This window comes from Candoia aspera, chromosome 1 (genome assembly GCF_035149785.1).
Source record: "Candoia aspera isolate rCanAsp1 chromosome 1, rCanAsp1.hap2, whole genome shotgun sequence".
NCBI classification, from domain to species: Eukaryota; Metazoa; Chordata; class Lepidosauria; order Squamata; family Boidae; genus Candoia; species Candoia aspera.
Window position 1 is genome coordinate 328,849,219 of NC_086153.1, and position 18,311 is coordinate 328,867,529.

The window sequence follows — 18,311 nt, forward strand, 5'->3', positions numbered from 1 at the left end:
GACTAGGCTTTGGTGTGCCTAACCAGTACTCTATAATACTTTTTCATTATTAAAAGAACTGTACTGGCCACTATTCAGCCAAGTATCTGTTTTCAGTAGCACAGGCTAACCTCAAAAAGCTAAGCAGGAGCAGATCTGGTTACTGTTTGGATGGAGACCACTAGGCAATTCCAGGGCCATGGAAGAAGATAATGGCAAACTACTTCTATATTGCTGCCAAAAAAACTATATGAACCTGGCTTTGATATCACCAAGAGTCAAGTTCAACTCAAAGCAGACTTTACTTTTTAATTAGCCTAAAAAACTTGGGACCAGGAAAATTGCCATAACACATTCTCCCCCATGGATCTGCCTGCGAAGACCCACGTCGCTGAGCAAAATAAAAAATGCAGGAACTACAGATGTCAGTTAAAGTATCTCTAATGCTTACTTTAAGAGATGAAGACGCAAATTATCTGGAAGCTCTACCAAGGAAAATCAAGAAGCACTGTGAAAAATTAGACTAATATCAAGAAGACCAAACTAATACCAGGTGCAGCCACCAGCCTTAGAATTGACAATGAAGATAATGAAGTGGTGGATAGTTTCTGTCTTTTAGGATCAAAAGGAAGGAATTGGTAGTCAAGAAATATGCCTCAGACCAGCACTTGGTAGGGTAGCAATGAAGGCCTTGGAAAAGATTTTGTTTTGTTATCATGTGCCTATACCTACAAAGATCAGAACTATGCAGGCAATGTTTCTTCCCTGTGACACTCTATGAAAGCAAAAGTTACACTTTAAACAAGCAGGATAGAAAGAGTATTGATGCTTTTGAACTTTGATATTGGAGAAGACGCTTGCGAATACCATGGGTAACCAAGAAAACAAACGGATCATAGAACAAATCAATACAGAGGGGTTTTTTTCCTAATCTTCTTCTTTGTTCCTATTAATTTTTTTCCTCAAGTTTCAAGATTGTTGTTTATGGATTTTCTAAAGGTATTTAAGTGTCTTATCTTTTTTTTCTTGTAATTTGTAAATAAAATTTATTATTTTTAAAGGCTTGTTTTGAGCTTTGCTGTGGCTTGGCCACCTTCATCTGTGAATGATCAATACAGATGATCGTTTTGCCTTTCTGAACTGTGAGCTCAAAGGTCATACGCTGACTGAAAACTGGCTAGGAAAAGTTCCATGTTTTTAAACTGCTAGTTTGAGATTAGCAATGCCTGCTTGAAATTCCTTACAATGCCTGTGGGATCACATCCACAGCAATGAAATCCAAGCTAGGACAATGTTGACCAAACAGAAAAAAATGGAGTCTATTTTTGGCTTAACATGCCTATATCTGATGTTTCATTCTGCTTCACCAACATAAGCCTACCCCCTACTCCATTTACAAATGATCTTGCTTTGTTTTGTTTTTTGCTGTAGGATTTAAAACAGATACAAAGGATTTCAAGGTTAAAATGTTTTGACCCTGAAGCTTCCCTTTCCAACTTTATCAGAACTATTCCACAATCAGTCTGATCAAGGCATTCCATCCATTTTGATACTGGAATATTTCCAATAGGATTGGAAAGACAATTCTTCTTTTGGAAGATTACAGGATGAGACATTTGTAGGTTGAAATGCTTTGATCTTGAAATATTTTTCATGCCTCCAACTTAAAAGGCTTGAGCTAAGAGACATACATTTCTTGCAACTTAGTTATGTAATAGTTTATATACTATAGTTTACTTTGGTAGAACATGTAAATAGTAAGCAACTATATGACATATGGAAAGATGGTTCTTGGGGTCCTTATTCTTTTAGCTGTCATCATGCCTTTATCTGCCAGAACCAGATGTGATAAGAAGGTTGTGTCAATGGCAACACTGAAATTATGATGAAGGCAACATGAATGTTGCTCAGGCTACTACTGATACTTAAATCAGCCAAAGACTTGGTTCTGAATTTAAGAACAGGATTAGCCCAGCTATGGATGCTAAAAAAAAAAATCAGTTATGAGTTTCTCTAACTGAAATGGAGTTATTTGCAAAAAGGGAAATTATTATGGCACGAATGAGCAATAGCTGTGCCACCTATTGCAAAATATTTCTTAGCTCAATACATACAAACAAAAATATATAGTTGGAACTATTTGTGAAAGTATATCTATTTGAAAACTGTGTGTGTATTAGGGAAAGGGTGCATATAAGAAGGGAGAAAAGGTAAAGATTCTCTCAGCCTCAGCTTAATTTTTGGCAGCTGCATATATTCATGTAGATTTATTTGCAACTACACCAAAGCAGCTGTTATTGTTTTCTTTCAGGATTTCTTTTTCTAAAGTGCCAATCCAGACTAGAACCAAGGCTTAATCTTACTTATTTTTGTTTATATCAGCCAAGTTTGTTTAAGTGCTTTCCTTACATTGGGCAAAGTTGCACTCAAAAATAAATGCAGACTTTGAAACAAAATGTAGGCATATTTTAATGGAACGGAGTAACCATTGAGTACACCTGATACTGCTGAGTATGAGCTAACTATATATCTCATAGGATAATCTAGTTTAGTTGCATGGATTTTCTAACATTTTCCCAAGAGCCCTGCCATGCTTTTACACCCACGCTAATCCAGCTCGGTGCCCTCTTTTCTATCCAGTGTATTTCAGAAGTCTTCTAAGAAGATATTCTCCTTCCTACACTTTTCAGCCATTCCCACGTGTTTGTGTACAATGACAGCAATAACGGTTGTGTATTTCTTCTTGAAGGAATAATGACAATTACCATGTTCCTCTTTTCTCTTTCAGACCACATCTCCATGACCTTGTCACCAAACAAGGACCTCTGCATCATCTAGCAAGCCTGCTGCTTCCTTGGCAGGCAATACATCAGCCCCCTCAAATTCCTATTTTTCCCCAAGCAGGAAGCTTTTATTGACAGCAAAATATGGATGCTTTGCATTTAAAAGTCTAGCCAGCCAGCTGTTTCTATTCTTCCAGCAATTAAATGGATTACAGTGGAAAATTAGATGTAATATTTGTTCGAGGCAAAATAAGCCAAAAATTGGCAGGCTGTGCTCTACTGCAAAACTGAAATTGGCAATGCAAATGGACAGCTTGAAGGAGGAGGACAGAGCTCCTTTTGGGTAAAAAAGGAGCTGAAAGGAAATGTTCATTTTGCTTAAGCTGGCTCCTAAGTGCAGAAGCTCACATTTATCTGGACAACAAAGAGTTGAATTGCCAGTTCAACAACTAGAGATTCCACAGCACTATATTGGAAAGAATCGAATCGGAATGTGTCCAGTTATTATTTAATTCATCCTCTACCTGAGAATAAGGCAACGCAAGGGATGGTTTGCAACAGAAATGCCTGCCTAACATCTGAAATATAGGAAAACTAGAGCTGGACACAAACTGCCTTTCATAGTACTCTGTCATGTTCACCGCTCCAATGTTGCCGGTACATCGTAACGTTTCGCATGTCATTTGGCTGATGTGTGTTTCGTCTGGGAGGGGAGGAGGATTCCATCTCGTGGGATTGTTATATGTTAGCAGCTGGATTGGGATGTGTTTGGGTTATCTCGTGTGTTCAAGGTTCCTTTCCCAGGACATCAGCAGAAATGGTTACCAGCACCTGGGGGGGGGGGGGGTGGAGTTTGCAACGGCAGGGTGAGGGGAGGGATTACGTTTGAGCCGAGGGTTTTTAGTTTGTATTTCGCGCGCTTTTACTCATTCTCAGCTTTCTCTGTATTTGCATACTATTCTTTAATAAATCAGATATCATTAAGTTCCTGCTTGTGAGTCTGGGTCTATTAGAGTAGGCAATCATTACATAAAGCTGAGAATCTCAAAAAATTTTCCATTAGCCCCTTTCCAGATTTATTTTGTGAGGGAGAAGTGCTAGTGATGAGCAAACCAAATCCCCAAACCATGGAAAACGAGGAATCGAGCGAGGGGGAATCCAACTCCATGGTGATAAGAACAGAGGGAGTCCCTCCTCGAGAGCTCTCAGAACTTCGAGAGGGGTCGAGCTCCAGCCTAGGAGAAGAGGAGTTTGGAGGTAAAAGAGCCCCTGAACTGATGTATTGCCTGCCAAGGTGAGTCGCCAGGCGAGCTGATCACCTGGGATGAGACACAGGGATCCCTACCAGGGACGTCCAAAACGTCTTGGAAGCAGCGATACCCGATGTCCCCAACCGTGGTGAGGCAGGAGGGAAAGGAGGATTCCCAAACCCCTGACCGGATAAAACTGGTGGAGGCCAAATTGGAATCACTAGAATTTATGTTTCAGAAAATGTCCATGGACTGGGGTCCCCGGGAGAGGAGGAGAGAGGAGTCTAGTAACAGGCATTCGACTCCTTCTTTGCCCCCACCTTCCCCGGAGGAAAGGAGTAGGACCTGGCGCAGAGGGGAGGCAAGGGCGCCGAGGGTGAAAATTTCAAGGTCCCCTCCTCGAGAGCGGAGATCCCTGGGAGCTAAAAGGAAGCCCGACCACCCAGCTGTGGCGAAGGGACCACCCGGAGTGGGGGTTAAGGACTTTACCGTTAAATTTGATGGAGATCCAACTAAGCTATCATTCTTCCTTACCAATGCAAGGAGTTATATGGATGAATGGGAACCGTATTTTCGTTCAGAAAGAGCAAAGATTAATGTCATTGCCACTAAGCTCAAGGGGCGGGCTGCCGATTGGTATGTGCAGTTATGTCAATTGGACGCCCCTGAGCTGGAGGAGTTCGAAGAATTCCTGTGGGCGTTGAAACTACACTTTGAAGACCCATTAGCTAAAGAAAGAGCAAAACGGGCTCTGAGGGAGCTTTGCCAGGGGCCACGATCGGTGGCAGACTACGCTCTGGAATTTAAGGCTCTGGCTGGGAAGGTTGAGGATTGGTCCCAATCTACATTAATAGAACTTTTTAAGGACGGTCTGAATACGGAGGTCCTGAGGTGGTCGCTCGGCAGGGACGACCCAGATACCCTGTATGAATGGATACAGCTGGCAGGGAAGGCTGAGCATGCCCATGAAACTTTCGCTCACAGGAAGGTGATGAGATATTCTGGGCTCAGCAAGGGTTCCCGCACTGCTGCGCCCACTGGAAAGTCCGGTCAACGTGCCTGGAGGAGGAGAGGGAGCGCCGCTATGCGAAAGGGCAATGCCTCCGATGTGGGAAGGAAGGTCACCAAGCGGCGGTGTGCCCGAAGGGCAAGACCGATGATCATTCAGGGAAGCTGATGGGGAAATCTCCCTCACTACCCAGGAAAATGAAGGCAGCCATGACTGAAACTGAAGTGGAGGAGGTTCCTTACTTCGGGGGCGAGGGGGAGCTCGATCTACACCAGCCGGCGGGAAACGCCAGCCACCTGCTCTAAAGAGTGCCTGTGGGCAGGTGGTGGAGGATGGGCACGAACATATTTCAGTGAGTGCCAACTATCCCACACTGACCATTAAAGTGAAGTTAGGCTCCTGCACAAGAACCGTTGAAGTTTGGGCATTGATTGATTCAGGGTGTTCGCATTGCTTGATGCACCCTGACGTGGTGGCTGCTTTGGAGTTACCCAGCTTTCCACTGCAATGTCCCATGATTTTCACCCAGCTGGATGGTTCTACGGCGGGGGGAAAACCAGTCACTCATTTCACGGGCATGGTGGCATTGCAAATGGGCAGCCACCGTGAGGGGCTGCCATTTGTGGTGGTGCCTGTGGGGCATCCCTTAGTCATTCTGGGGATTCCTTGGTTGGTCCAACAAAACCCATATATAAATTGGGTGCACAGGACTTTGACTTTTGGGGACGGTTTCTATCAAGCCCCTGGGGAGGACGATGCTCTGGAGGCTGCAGTGGGGAGGGCAGCGGCAGCAACCCCGCATTTCGCTGTCACACCACTGGAGGGCTTGCCGGAGCAATACCAAAGCTTTGCAGATGTGTTTGGTGAGAAAGAAGCGGACCAACTTCCACCCCATCGAAAAACTGACTGTGCGATAGAGTTGGTCCCCGACGCTCAACTGCCCAAACCAAAAATCTATGCCATGACGCAAAAGGAACTGGCGGCGTTGAGGGAGTTTGTGGATAAAAACTTGGCCAGAGGTTTTATTGAACCAGCAAATTCACCAGTGAATTCAAATTCATCTTGTTTCGAGTGAAGAAGGATGGGACATTGAGACTTTGTACAGATTACCGCGGATTAAATGCAGTCTCGATATTAAACAAATATCCTCTGCCATTAATAAAAGACATGTTAGCACATCTGGCTAAGGGGAAAATCTTCTCTAAACTGGATTTGCGGGAAGCCTATTTCTGTATCTGCATAGGGGAGGGGGATGAGTGGAAGACTGCTTTCAATTGTCCACTGGGTTCTTTTCAGTATAAAGTTTTGCCTTTTGGGTTGGCAGGGGCACCAGGGGTGTTCATGCAATTGATCAATGAAGTGTTACATGAACATGTGTTCAAGGGTGTACTAGTCTATTTGGATGATGTTTTGATTTATACTGAAACGGAGGAGGAACATGAGCGCTTGGTGAAACAGGTGCTTAGCAAACTGAGAAAGGCTGAGCTCTATGCTAAGCTTTCTAAGTGTGAATTTCATCAGACTCAGCTTGACTACCTGGGGTACAGGATCTCTGACAAGGGCATTGAAATGGATCCTGCAAAGTTTCAAGCTATTTTGGGGTGGGAGCGCCTGCGTACCCGCAGGCAGCTCCAAAGTTTTCTTGGGTTTTCCAACTATTATCGCCAATTTATCCAGGGGTTCGCAGAAATTGCATTGCCTCTCACTGACTTGTTACGTACGAAGGGGTTGGGGGACACACGTAAGGTAAAGAACCCGGGGGCATTGCTCAATTGGACACCTGAATGCCAGTTGGCTTTCAACAAACTTAAAAGCCTTTTCACTGCTGAACCCATTCTTCAACACCCTGATCCCACTAAACCCTTTGTGGTTCAAGTGGATGCTTCCGATTTCTCAATTGGAGTGCTCTTGCTGCAAGCGGATGCTGATGACCACCTGAAGCCATGTGCATATCTGTCCCAAAAATTTTCCAAGATGGAAAGGTGGTGGCATGTTTGGGAGAAAGAAGCTTTTGCAGTTAAGGCTGCTTTGGAGGCATGGCGCCACCTCTTAGAGGGGGCTAAATGTCCTTTTGAGGTTTGGACTGACCATAAAAATTTGGAAGCGCTCAGCACGCCCTGTAAGCTCAGTCCTAAGCAGATCCGCTGGGCTCAATTTTTCAGTCGCTTTGACTTTAAGTTAAAATTCATTCCAGGCAAGAAAAACTTCCTAGCTGATGCACTTTCCCGTCTACCCCAGGATTCGGTCCAGGCACCTGACATTGTGGGTACAGTGTGGACAGCACCCCAATTGGGGTTGCAAGCTGTCACATGCAGTCAGACTCGTGCGCAGCTGCCCTCAGCTTCGGTTTCACCGGCTGGGAGAAGGACGCCAATTCCCTCGCAATTGCAACAACAGTTTCTGCTAGAGCTGAAATCTGACACTTGGTTGCAAGCGAATAGAGACAATGTTACATTTGACAGGGGCTTAGCTTGGAAGCAAAACCGCCTCTATGTCCCTGATAGTTTGCGAAGGGAAATTTTGATTAGGTCTCATGATGATAAAGTGGCTGGTCATTTTGGGTTTGTCAAAACCTTGCATCTGGTATGCTGCCAATTTTGGTGGCCCACATTGAGACGTGATGTAAAAAGTTATGTTGCTTCTTGTCCTGTCTGTGCCATGTCAAAACGGAAGGGGGGTAAACCGCAAGGGCTGCTGCAGCCGGTGGCCAGCCCCTCCCGTCCTTGGGAGGAGGTTTCCATGGACTTCATTGTGGATTTGCCTCCTAGTCAGAGAAAGACTGTGATTTGGGTGGTAAAGGACTACTTTTCTAAGCAAGCCCATTTCATTCCATGTGCTTCTATTCCGTCTGCTCAGCAATTGGCCCACCTTTTTCTAATCCACATCTACCGGATTCACGGGAGCCCCTCCCGCTTAAGTCCCCTCAGCCCTCAAAGAAGTTGGCTCCTAAGTTTGTTGGACCTTTTCCCATTGTGGGAGTTGTTAACCCTGTCACGTTTAAACTGGATTTGCCACACGATCTGAAACGTTTACATCCTGTTTTTCATTGCAGCTTACTCAAGCCTGTCAACTACTCAGATCATTGGCATCCACAACCCCCACCTCCTGCTCCGATCATGATTGATGGACAGCAACATTTTGAGGTGAAGGAGGTCCTTGATTCTCGCCGACTACGTGGCACCCTGCAGTACCTTATTCGGTGGAAGCACTTCCCCCACCCTGAGTGGGTGTCTGCCCGTGATGTACAATCTCCTCTTTTAGTTCGATGCTTTCATCTAGCTTATCCTCTCAGACCTGCTCCTTAATGTTCTTGGGGGGGCGGTATGTCATGTTCACCGTTCCAGTGTTGCCGGTACATCATAACGTTTCGCATGTCATTTGGCTGATGCGTGTTTCGTCTGGGAGGGGAGGAGGATTCCATCTCGTGGGATTGTTATATGTTAGCAGCTGGATTGGGATGTGTTTGGGTTATCTCCTGTGTTCAAGGTTGCTTTCCCAGGACATCAGCAGAAATGGTTACCAGCACCTGGGGGGGGGGGTGGAGTTTGCAACGGCAGGGCGAGGGGAGGGATTACGTTTGAGCCGAGGGTTTTTAGTTTGTATTTGGTGCGCTTTTGCTCATTCTCAGCTTTCTCTGTATTTGCATACTATTCTTTAATAAACCAGATATCATTAAGTTCCTGCTTGTGAGTCTGAGTCTATTAGGGTAGGCAATCATTACACTCTGCTAAATTTATGGGCAGAGAAACTGAGTGGTTGATTTCCTCGTGTTTTTGGAAGAAGTTCCCCAGCAGCATAGTGGCAACGTGGAAGACCATGGTTATTTCAAAGAGGTTAAGTGACATATTTTGAATTTTCTCCTTCACATGAAGAAGCTTAGAGTTTATTTTGAGTTATACTAATGTTTAGCTGGCTTGTTTTTTATTTCTGTTTGAAATGGGGGGGGGCAGAAGAGAAAACCCCAAGATTGCTTTTGTTAAGCACTAGTGTCATGCACTAGCATTAACAGCACTAGCTTATCTGTATAGCTGCCCAGGCTCTTGGATTATGTCATAAGCAGCTGCTCCAGACCCCAGGAACTATCCAGTCAAGGTCAGATCCTGCAGTCTCTGAACCATGGAAACAGGGTCCTGAGGTTTTAGGATCAGACTTTGATAATAAAAAAAACCTTAGGATTTGTCCTAACAGCCAGGAACCACACTGAGATGAGGAATAAGTCTCTAGTGTTTTATTGCTGCTACATAAGACAGAAAATCCTAACAAACTGAAGAAGCGTGAGAAAACCCAGACAGATAAACCCCAAAAGTCAAGGCGGGTCTGTTCTGTGTCTTTTTGGATGACTGCTCAACTCCTCGCTACTACGCATGCGTTTTCCCCCCTGGATAGGGGCCCCCTCCTGCTCACCATCAGTGCTCATGACAGGATTGCCTTTTGAGTTTGGGAGCTTCTGCACAGACCTGAGCGCTGGGTGCTGTGGAAATGGAGCCGCCCTGGGGCATCTCCGCTGTCCTTATTAAGGGGCTCCTGACAGCCTATGGGAGATTGGGCATCACCTTGCTTGGTATGGTACAATTTTTCTTTCTTTATGCTGTGCTTTTCATGCTTCTGTCTACTCTGCCTAAACTACGTTTCTATTTAAATCTGTTTGCTTAAATTAATAATAAAGCTTAAAACCTCTTTATCCACAGGTGTGCTTATTGTCTCTGGATCTAAAAGAACCAGTTGTCTGAGCACCTGATCACTGCTTGGACACTTGGCAGAACAAGCAGTAGCACTGCTCATGAAGTAGTCTAGCAGAAGCAGTTCTCATCTGATGTCTTCTTCCCTGGGGATTTCATTGAAGTGGCAGGAAATGTGGAAGGCTGAGGGCCACTGAGGGAGGACATCATCACACACACCTAGGCCATCTCATTGTTGCAGAAGCACGAGAAGATTGCAACTCATCCATGAGAATTTCTGCAAAATGATCTTTTCCTTTAATCATTTTTAAAGCAACTGTACTTTCATCAAATGGAACGAGAAGTGGAAAGCAAAAATGCCGCACTAAGAAGTGCAAGCTCCTTCTGAAGAAACATCAACATGGCTTCTGTAAATGAACATCATGCCTCCCTTACCTCTTTAGTTTCTTTGGGGAAGTTAACAGGAACATAGATATGAGTAATATCTATAAAACAGTCATGGAATACATGAGGATGTACCCTTTTATGAATGAATTTTTGATTTAAAAAACTGGAAGGAGAAATTAGAGGTCAACCATTTTAGTAATGGATGAAGTTATAAGGTTGAATTTTCTAAAAAGCTGCTTTGGGACCAGTGCTTTGCAGAATGTTCAGAAAGCAGTGAGTTAGCAATGAAGTGGGCAGGATTGAAGATGATGCTCAATTTAGGGGGACCTGAAAGCTCAAATAGACTACAAAGAACCCTGAAGGATCTCCCCAGATCAAATAAATTGGCCTTAAGATTGTTCAGTGTAACTGACACATGATACACATTAGACAGGAAGAGTCCCATCTGAATTGGCAGGGACTTAGGTTGGAGATTTTAGCTTTGTTGTGGCTTGCTTGATGAAAACATCAATTCATTGCATAGCAGCTATGAAAAAGGCAAATTCTGCTCTAGGGATTATTAGGAAATGCGTTTGAAATAAAACTGAGAAAATCATACTGCCTTCATATAAATGTATGGCACAGCTGTGTTTAGACTACTGGGTGCAATTCTATTTGTGTTAAAAGCAAAGTCTGTAATTCTAGACTTGAATCATTAGGCTGTTATTCTCCACTTTAGAAATAGCCATTCCCCACTTTGTTGAAATACAGTGCATAAAACTGGTATATGTATGTGTGCATGTGTATGTGCATATATGCAAGTTCATGTGGATATCTAAAAGGAGGATAGAACTTACTCTGATGGGATTTTAACATTTCAAGTGAAGTTAAAATGAGGGGTATTTTGGTGCCTTCAAGTCATTGTTGACTCCTGGCAACTGCCTGGACAAGTCCCTTCAGTTTCCTCAGCAAGATTTGGGAAGTGGTTTGCTTTCTAGGCTGAGAGACAATGACTGGCCCAAGGTCCCCCAGCTGGCTTTATATCTCAGGTGGGACTAGAACTCATGGTCTCCCAGTTTCTAGCCTGATGCCTTAACCACTGCACCAAACTGGGTCTCCAAAATGAGGGACAGCCATGTGATTATTACAACTGCAATGAAATCAAATCTGTTCCTAATAAGCTCCAAGAGTTTTCACTGAACAGAACACTGTAGGTTGTTTCCTACTACTTTGTGCATGATTGAGATAACAATTCTGTGATTTGGCAACAATCTGTGACATCCTACATGGAAATCAATTCGCAGCATGCCTGAATGGAGTAATGAGAGAACCAAACATTTCTTTGGTTTCTTAAGATGCAAAAACCACTTCCTCCCATGCCATGCAAGAAAGGGCAGAAGGCAAGAACTGGGGGAATGTGTGAATGGAGAACTTACTCAAGTGAACTTGGTAGGATGAACCACTCAGCTGGACAGATGCACCACATCTCCATTTTGTCTGGATGTGGCTCAGTTGACTGGTTCTCATCCAGTCTATTACTCTGCCCAAGCACTGGCTCCAAAGTCCAACTGCCTCACCTGTGTTTGATTAAAAAAAAAGGAGAGGAAGAGCTGGATGTGCAGACTTGAAACATTTCTGTATATCAATAAAAATACAAGGCATGAAGAAGCCTTACAGACAGAATTATTCAGATTTGAAGAGGCAAATTAAGATTGGTTTTAAATTAGAGGCACCACTCTCTCCGATAACCTTTATTTAATGCTAACATATGTTAGGCAGGGGAGGCGGGGAGTGTGGCGGCATCGTGAAAGCTCAAGAAATTTAAGAAAAAAAATGGAAATGCAGCTCTGGTTTAATTTTATAAAGATGCTATAAATCTGAGAAAATTAGATCTTCCTTATAAAAACCATTCTTTTATTAAGAAGTGATAGATAAAACCCAGTGCTGTGCTCATTAGCATCCCAGGAAAGTATTCACTGGAGACACACAATGTTGTTTTGCTAATGCTTGGGCGTCACTACTCCCATCTATTTTTCTAGGTTTGAAAAGGTTAACGCATTTGCAAATGATGGAGCCAGGCCATTTAAGCATCATAAATCCTCTTATCTAGGGTTAGTTGTTTGTGTAAAAGCAGCATGTTTCCATGAGAGAGCAAGCTGCATATGGATGTTGAGAACATCAGATACAAGGCAGGCATCATGTGCAGCTGGTCTACTGTGGGTATTTAATGGTTTACAGTTGAAAATTAAATATGGAAATTGTAATTAATAAGCCAAATATAAGTAAGGAGTCAGACTCCTCTTCTAGTTACATCAGATCTGTAGTAGGAGAGGCTGATTGAAGTTGATAGGAAAGCAGGTTGGATAAATTAGCTAAGAAAAAGCTTGGTGGAGCTTACCACCATCCTAGAAGGACAACTTGAGAGCTGATGTCTATGCTCTCAGATGGATTCTACAGGTACACAAACAACAGCTGGCCAGGTCTTGTTCTTACTAACTTCTGGACTACTTTCTCTTCTCTGCTTCATCATAGAAGACTAGAGTTTGGGTGGTATCTAAGACAACAAGTGACTCCAGAGATACAGCAGAACATTCTCCACCAAGAGTACTAGTTGTCTGAGGTAGGAGGAGGATTTACCACTCCCCACCATCATCATACAGGCCTACACTAGCAATAATAGTATTGGTTTTAATGATGTTGAAGGCAAAACTGAAGTACTTTGGCCACATAATGAGAAGACAGGACACCCTGGAGAAGGTGCTGATGCTAGGGAGAGTGGAGGGCAAAAGGAAGAGGGGCCGACCAAGGGAAAGGTGGATGGATGATATTCTAGAGGTGATGGACTCATCCTTGGGGGAGCTGGGGGTGGCAATGACAGACAGGAAGCTCTGGTGTGGGGTGGCCCATGAAGTCACGAAGAGTCGGAAGCGACTGAACAAAAAAACAAAATTCACCCATAAGCCATTCCATTAGCAATTCAGTAAAGGTCACTCTGGTCATCAGAGATGGCTACAGAGGCTGTCAATGCTGCCAGATGCCACAGTCCCTTCACAATAAGTTGCTCTGAGGACAGCTTACAATGATGAACATAAAGTGGCTCCAAAGAGCTTGGCTTTGCCTTCTTGACCCTCTCCAGATGGTGTTTCTAGAAACAAAATGTTTCACTTGGGTTGGCCTACTGCTCAAAGCTGCTGTTTTATTTTGCCTAATTGGAGAACTAGTCTTCTCATTAGCAGGTGTTTCACAGCACAGGGCATCATGTATTTAGCTCCTGTCTCCAGTTCCTTAAAGCAGCTGAGCCTTTTCCTGAGATGGTGTGTGTTCTGAAGCACTTTTTTGCCTTCAAATACAAAGTGATTCACAGCTCTACTGTGCATATATCAGCCGTGATTCAGGAGAGGCACCCTCTGTTATTCATTAAAGCAGTCCACCATTTTATAGGCTTCCATAAGAGCCTGAAAATGAATTGCAGCTGCTTTAAGGAACTGACTCATTAAAATAAATGTTGTTTCTGATGTTCCACCAGGCCAGAGCAGCTCCATTAGGTTCAGCTATCCCAGTTGGCTTCTCCTGCTGGCCTGGTCATTATTCAAGAATTAATATAGACTTCAGTCGTTTTTTTTCCCCTTCCATCTTTTTTCCCTTCTGTGTCATTTGTTTTAGATTTGACACCTTTTCTATTGTTCGCATGTATGCTACACCAGGAGGTTTTTGGCCAGAGAGTGAGATAGAAATGCTCCAAAAACCAAACTGATCAAAAATTAAATGTTGAAGATTAGACTGTTTGAGAGGCATATTTCCATCTTTAAAATCCCAGTGCTATTACCCGCTGAAAGCTGTTGGAATTCAAAGAACACATTTCCTCATCTACCCATTTCTAAAATGAGGTTAACTGTCTTGTGTTTTCCAGAGCCATCACAGGAACCTTTTCAGATCTGAATACTTCATGAACTATCTTTCCATGTTTCAACCCAGAAGATTTCTTTCTTTGTTCTTCTTGACTTTCCTCCAGCCTCTTTGTCGGAAATCTCATTGTGGCATCTTTTATACACTTCCTACTACTTTTGTAAACTTCAGTTTAATGTCTGTTATCTTCCATATTAAAAATTGATTGAGGTACCTACTCCACACTTTCACTCTTTTGGAGAGAGAGAGAGATTAAAAAAAAGTTTAATATGTTTTTCCCAGCCATATTTCAGCCTTCCTTAAGTGCTCCATTCTCCATTTGCTTCTCTAATGGCTCAAGTTATCTTTAGTACTTTCTAATGTATTTTTTTAGAATAAATCCTTAATCTTGGCTTTCATTTCTTTAGTTTCCCCTCAAATTCCCTCGCAGGCAGGCAGCACACTTATTACATTTAACTTGCTGGAATTTGTGCTGTCATTGACTACTGGCTATTTTGAATCACTTTCTAATTTTTCTAAATATGCTGTTTCTCATTTTAACAACTAATTAAATCACTGTTCTTTACTTGAGGATAATTGTGTTAATATTTTTGTTTGTATCTTTTCTCTACCTCATTGGAGGGTTAATTAAAGAGTGTTTTTTTAAGGATTCCACATTAGTTCCATGTATTGCTTTTATAGCTGCTTCCCCCACGAGTGATTTTTGTTTTTTCCTGCAAAATGTGTGTCCTTATTGCCAAAATTGTTCAGAACAATGGACAGCAGAATACAACAGCAGGTCTGTTTTCATGCCACAGCCTGGTTCTGCAAGCATCCATATATCCAAGTGGGGGAAAAAAAATACAAATCTGCTAAACAGCAAGACTGAACAAGAAAAACTAGTACTTTTAATGGATTAAAAGAAGATAACCTAGTGAACAGAAAATCAACAGAAGCTTTGCAGTTTCAATGGCTTTTCCATTGCTTCAGAGGTTGTTACAGACAATATACCATGTCCTATACAGGGCTGCAACTAGGGTCTGTGTCACCCAGGCAGACATGGATTCTGCACTCATTTTGGTGCCCTACCAGCATGGCACCCAGGGCACATGCCCTGGTTGCCCCCCCGCCCCGCCCCCAGGTGTGGCCCTGGTCATACATGAAGTATTATTACAACTTCAGTTTCATATATGGAGAATGCAGGGGTGGTGGGGTGTTGAGTGGAATGATAGGCTCTCTCACATTAAGAAAAGCAGCCAGCCAATAAAAATAATCCCCTCATTAAATTTTCTGCTTTTAAGAGCTCTTTTGGGGAAGCAAAGCTAACATTGTTTTGGGCTTCATTCACTAAGCAGCCACAAGCCTTACCTTTGCCCTCTCTTGTATTAATGACATCTTACACTTCCTTGCTCATCTGCCACACAACTAGGAGGAGCTCAGCTCAGCCCTGAGTACTCTGAATATAGGCCGAAAGCATCTCCGTCTGGCATATGTGCTTGAGCCAAAACATACTTTTAAATTCTGTCCAACTGAGGCATGTTTCAGTCACTTGAGAATCAGTGACCAAATGCTAGGCTAACACTTACTAGCACTGGCCCAAATTTTCACTGTTCTAAACATGGAGGTGGGTTAGTAAGGATACAACTGCCACTTTTTCAGTGCCAGCCACTGTGTCTGTGTGTGTCCTGCCCATTTCTATGGAATTGTGTCTCACTGGCAACCTGATTTGCTACCTCTATGAATACAGAGGATTTCCAAGGTACTACGATACTGGGACAACTTAGTCCTGCCAGTGATGACTTTATTCTCTCCATGATAGGCCAAGCTTGCCAACCAGCTAAGCCAGCCCTCTTAGCACCCCAGAAATCCCAGCAAAGAACAGGAAATCTACCCCACTCACAATATCATCACTAGATATTCCTCCATGTTCTGCCCAAAAGAGATAATTATATCCTTCTTAACCTGACACCCTACCAAGGTCAGTGATGAGGGAGACTTCACCAGGAGGGGTGAAATCTATGAGCTTCATTACCATATTTTCAGCAAATCCCTTGTTTTAAAGATAATTTATCTGGAGAAAAAACTTAAGTCTTCCTTATTTCTTTTGCAGATGTTGTTCTTGTCACTGTTGTTCACAAAAGGTTATTTATGACATAAGAAAACCACAGTCTTGAAAACCATGTACATAAGAACTTCAGCAGACCAGGCAAATATTTATGTTACCTAAACTCTGCTATTTATAAGGTGAATAGTTATGTCAGAATGAGTTGCACATTTTTTTTTCCAGTTTTCCACACTGAGCTGTTTGGGAGGTAGAGCAGAGGCCATGTTCTGAGAAATAGAAAGTAGGGACAGGTCCAAAAATAAATTTCATTAATAGTTACAGTTAATTAAAATGATTTCTATATCATATTATTCTCCAGTTATCTACTTAATTGTTTTGCATTTTTGTCATATTAATCAAGGCAAGCTAGAGACCACAACTAAGGCTTTTGGGCAGCTTCTGTGCTTCCCTGTAGGGGAAGATCATTTTCTTTAAAAAAAAAATGCACATTATTTGCAATACAAAGTATCCCAAGTTCATGCCTTCTGTACTGACTTCAGTGTAAGAGATGTAAGCATGAGCTTTCATCTCTACTGAAGTCAATGGCACGTAAAAAATTTAGGTATTTAAAAAAAACCCTCCCCCGTTAATATTGCCTTTTTCAGATTGTTCATATGTGCATTGAAAAACTGATGGCAATTAACATCTTTCTGCTTCCTGAGCACCAAAAGTGATGCACAAATTTGCAGAACCATGATATTTGCACAAAACAATTCTCTTCCAAGTACCTGTTAATACAGAGGGCAATCTGCAATGCCGTCAAATGTTTTCACACGTAAAACTAAAGTTCACCATAGCCAGCTGTTCAGGATCATCAGAGCAAACATCAAGCAAGAAACATCAAGCCCACAGCGAGTAGCCTTGAAGGAAGAGAGGCCTTCAGAATCAAGAGAGGCTCCTTCATCTCTCTGAGGAGCTGTAGCATGGAAGCAACTCAGTCTCTAATAAGTAATGGAGAAGCCGTCATACATGCACACATATGACATCCTATTACTGATTCACTGGAGATGTCTACAAGACCACTGTATAATGCTATTGGTGTGGACATTGTAGCATATGAAAAGTTCTGATCCTGAAACAGGAGATTTGTGTGTTACTGACAAGTGGGTAAGAGCTTCTCAGCTTCTCTTGTATGGCAGCCAGGCTAGTTCATACACTGCCTTTGGACCTGTCTCTCTCCCCCACCTCCCAATGGCTTCTCTCTGTGTTGTTGTTGTTGTTTAATCCTTTCAATCATGTCCAATTCTCAGAGACTGCCCAGACAAGTCCTTGCAGTTTTCTTGGCAAGGTTTTTCAGAAGTGGGTTGCCATTGTTTCCTTCCTAGGGCTGAGAGAAAGTGAGTGGCCTAGGGTCATCCAGCTGGCTTTGTGCCTAAGGCAGGAGTAGAACTCACCATCTCCCAGTTTCTAGCCTGGTGCCTTTATCACTACACCAAACTGGCTCATATACACCTATACTAGTTACATTATAGTTTATCATCCCTGGTTGATCATTTTCTACCCATAGTCTATCACTTGATACTATCCTATATGCTATTCTACCCTCCTTTCGCCCACCCTGCCATTTTGGACCCAAAGCCACGGGCAGTAGTATTTGAGATGTCTGTTTCGGTGTTCTGGCTGTCTCCTTTCCAATGGCATTGCTCTTCTGGCTTGTCATCTCCAAGCCTGCTCCCCACAGGTTGCCTGTGGTAGCTGCCACTCTAGGTCTCTTGTTGGATTTTCACTGCAGGGCACTTCAGGATTCCAACCAACTTGCTAGCACCCTGGGATGCTGACCACCATGCCGAGCTACTCATTATCTTGCCAATACCTGGGCTGTCTTAGGATCTCCCGGTGCCTAGGCCCCTTAGCTTACTGCATTCCTTAGCTATTACTGCTTTCCCAATGTTATTGCTTTTTTCTGTCTTGTTATGCCTTCTTTTCCTACCACTGCCATACTCTGCCCATAGCCAGATGTTTTTTTAAAGGGCCAGCTCCCTAAATGAGTGGGGCCAGAGGGTAATAGAGCAGTATTCCTGTTACAGAGTTTCCTTCTTTCCACAGGATCATTATTGTATTAATGGTGACATTGGTGATATCACTAGAGGGATGAAGCCAAAAATTCTGGCCTGTTTCTTGGAAGGATTGGGAATTCTTATAAAGCACACTTATACTTCTCTACCTTGTTGTTGTTTATTCGTTTAGTCGCTTCCGACTCTTCGTGACTTCATGGACCAGCCCACGCCAGAGCTTCCTGTCGGTCGTCAACACCCC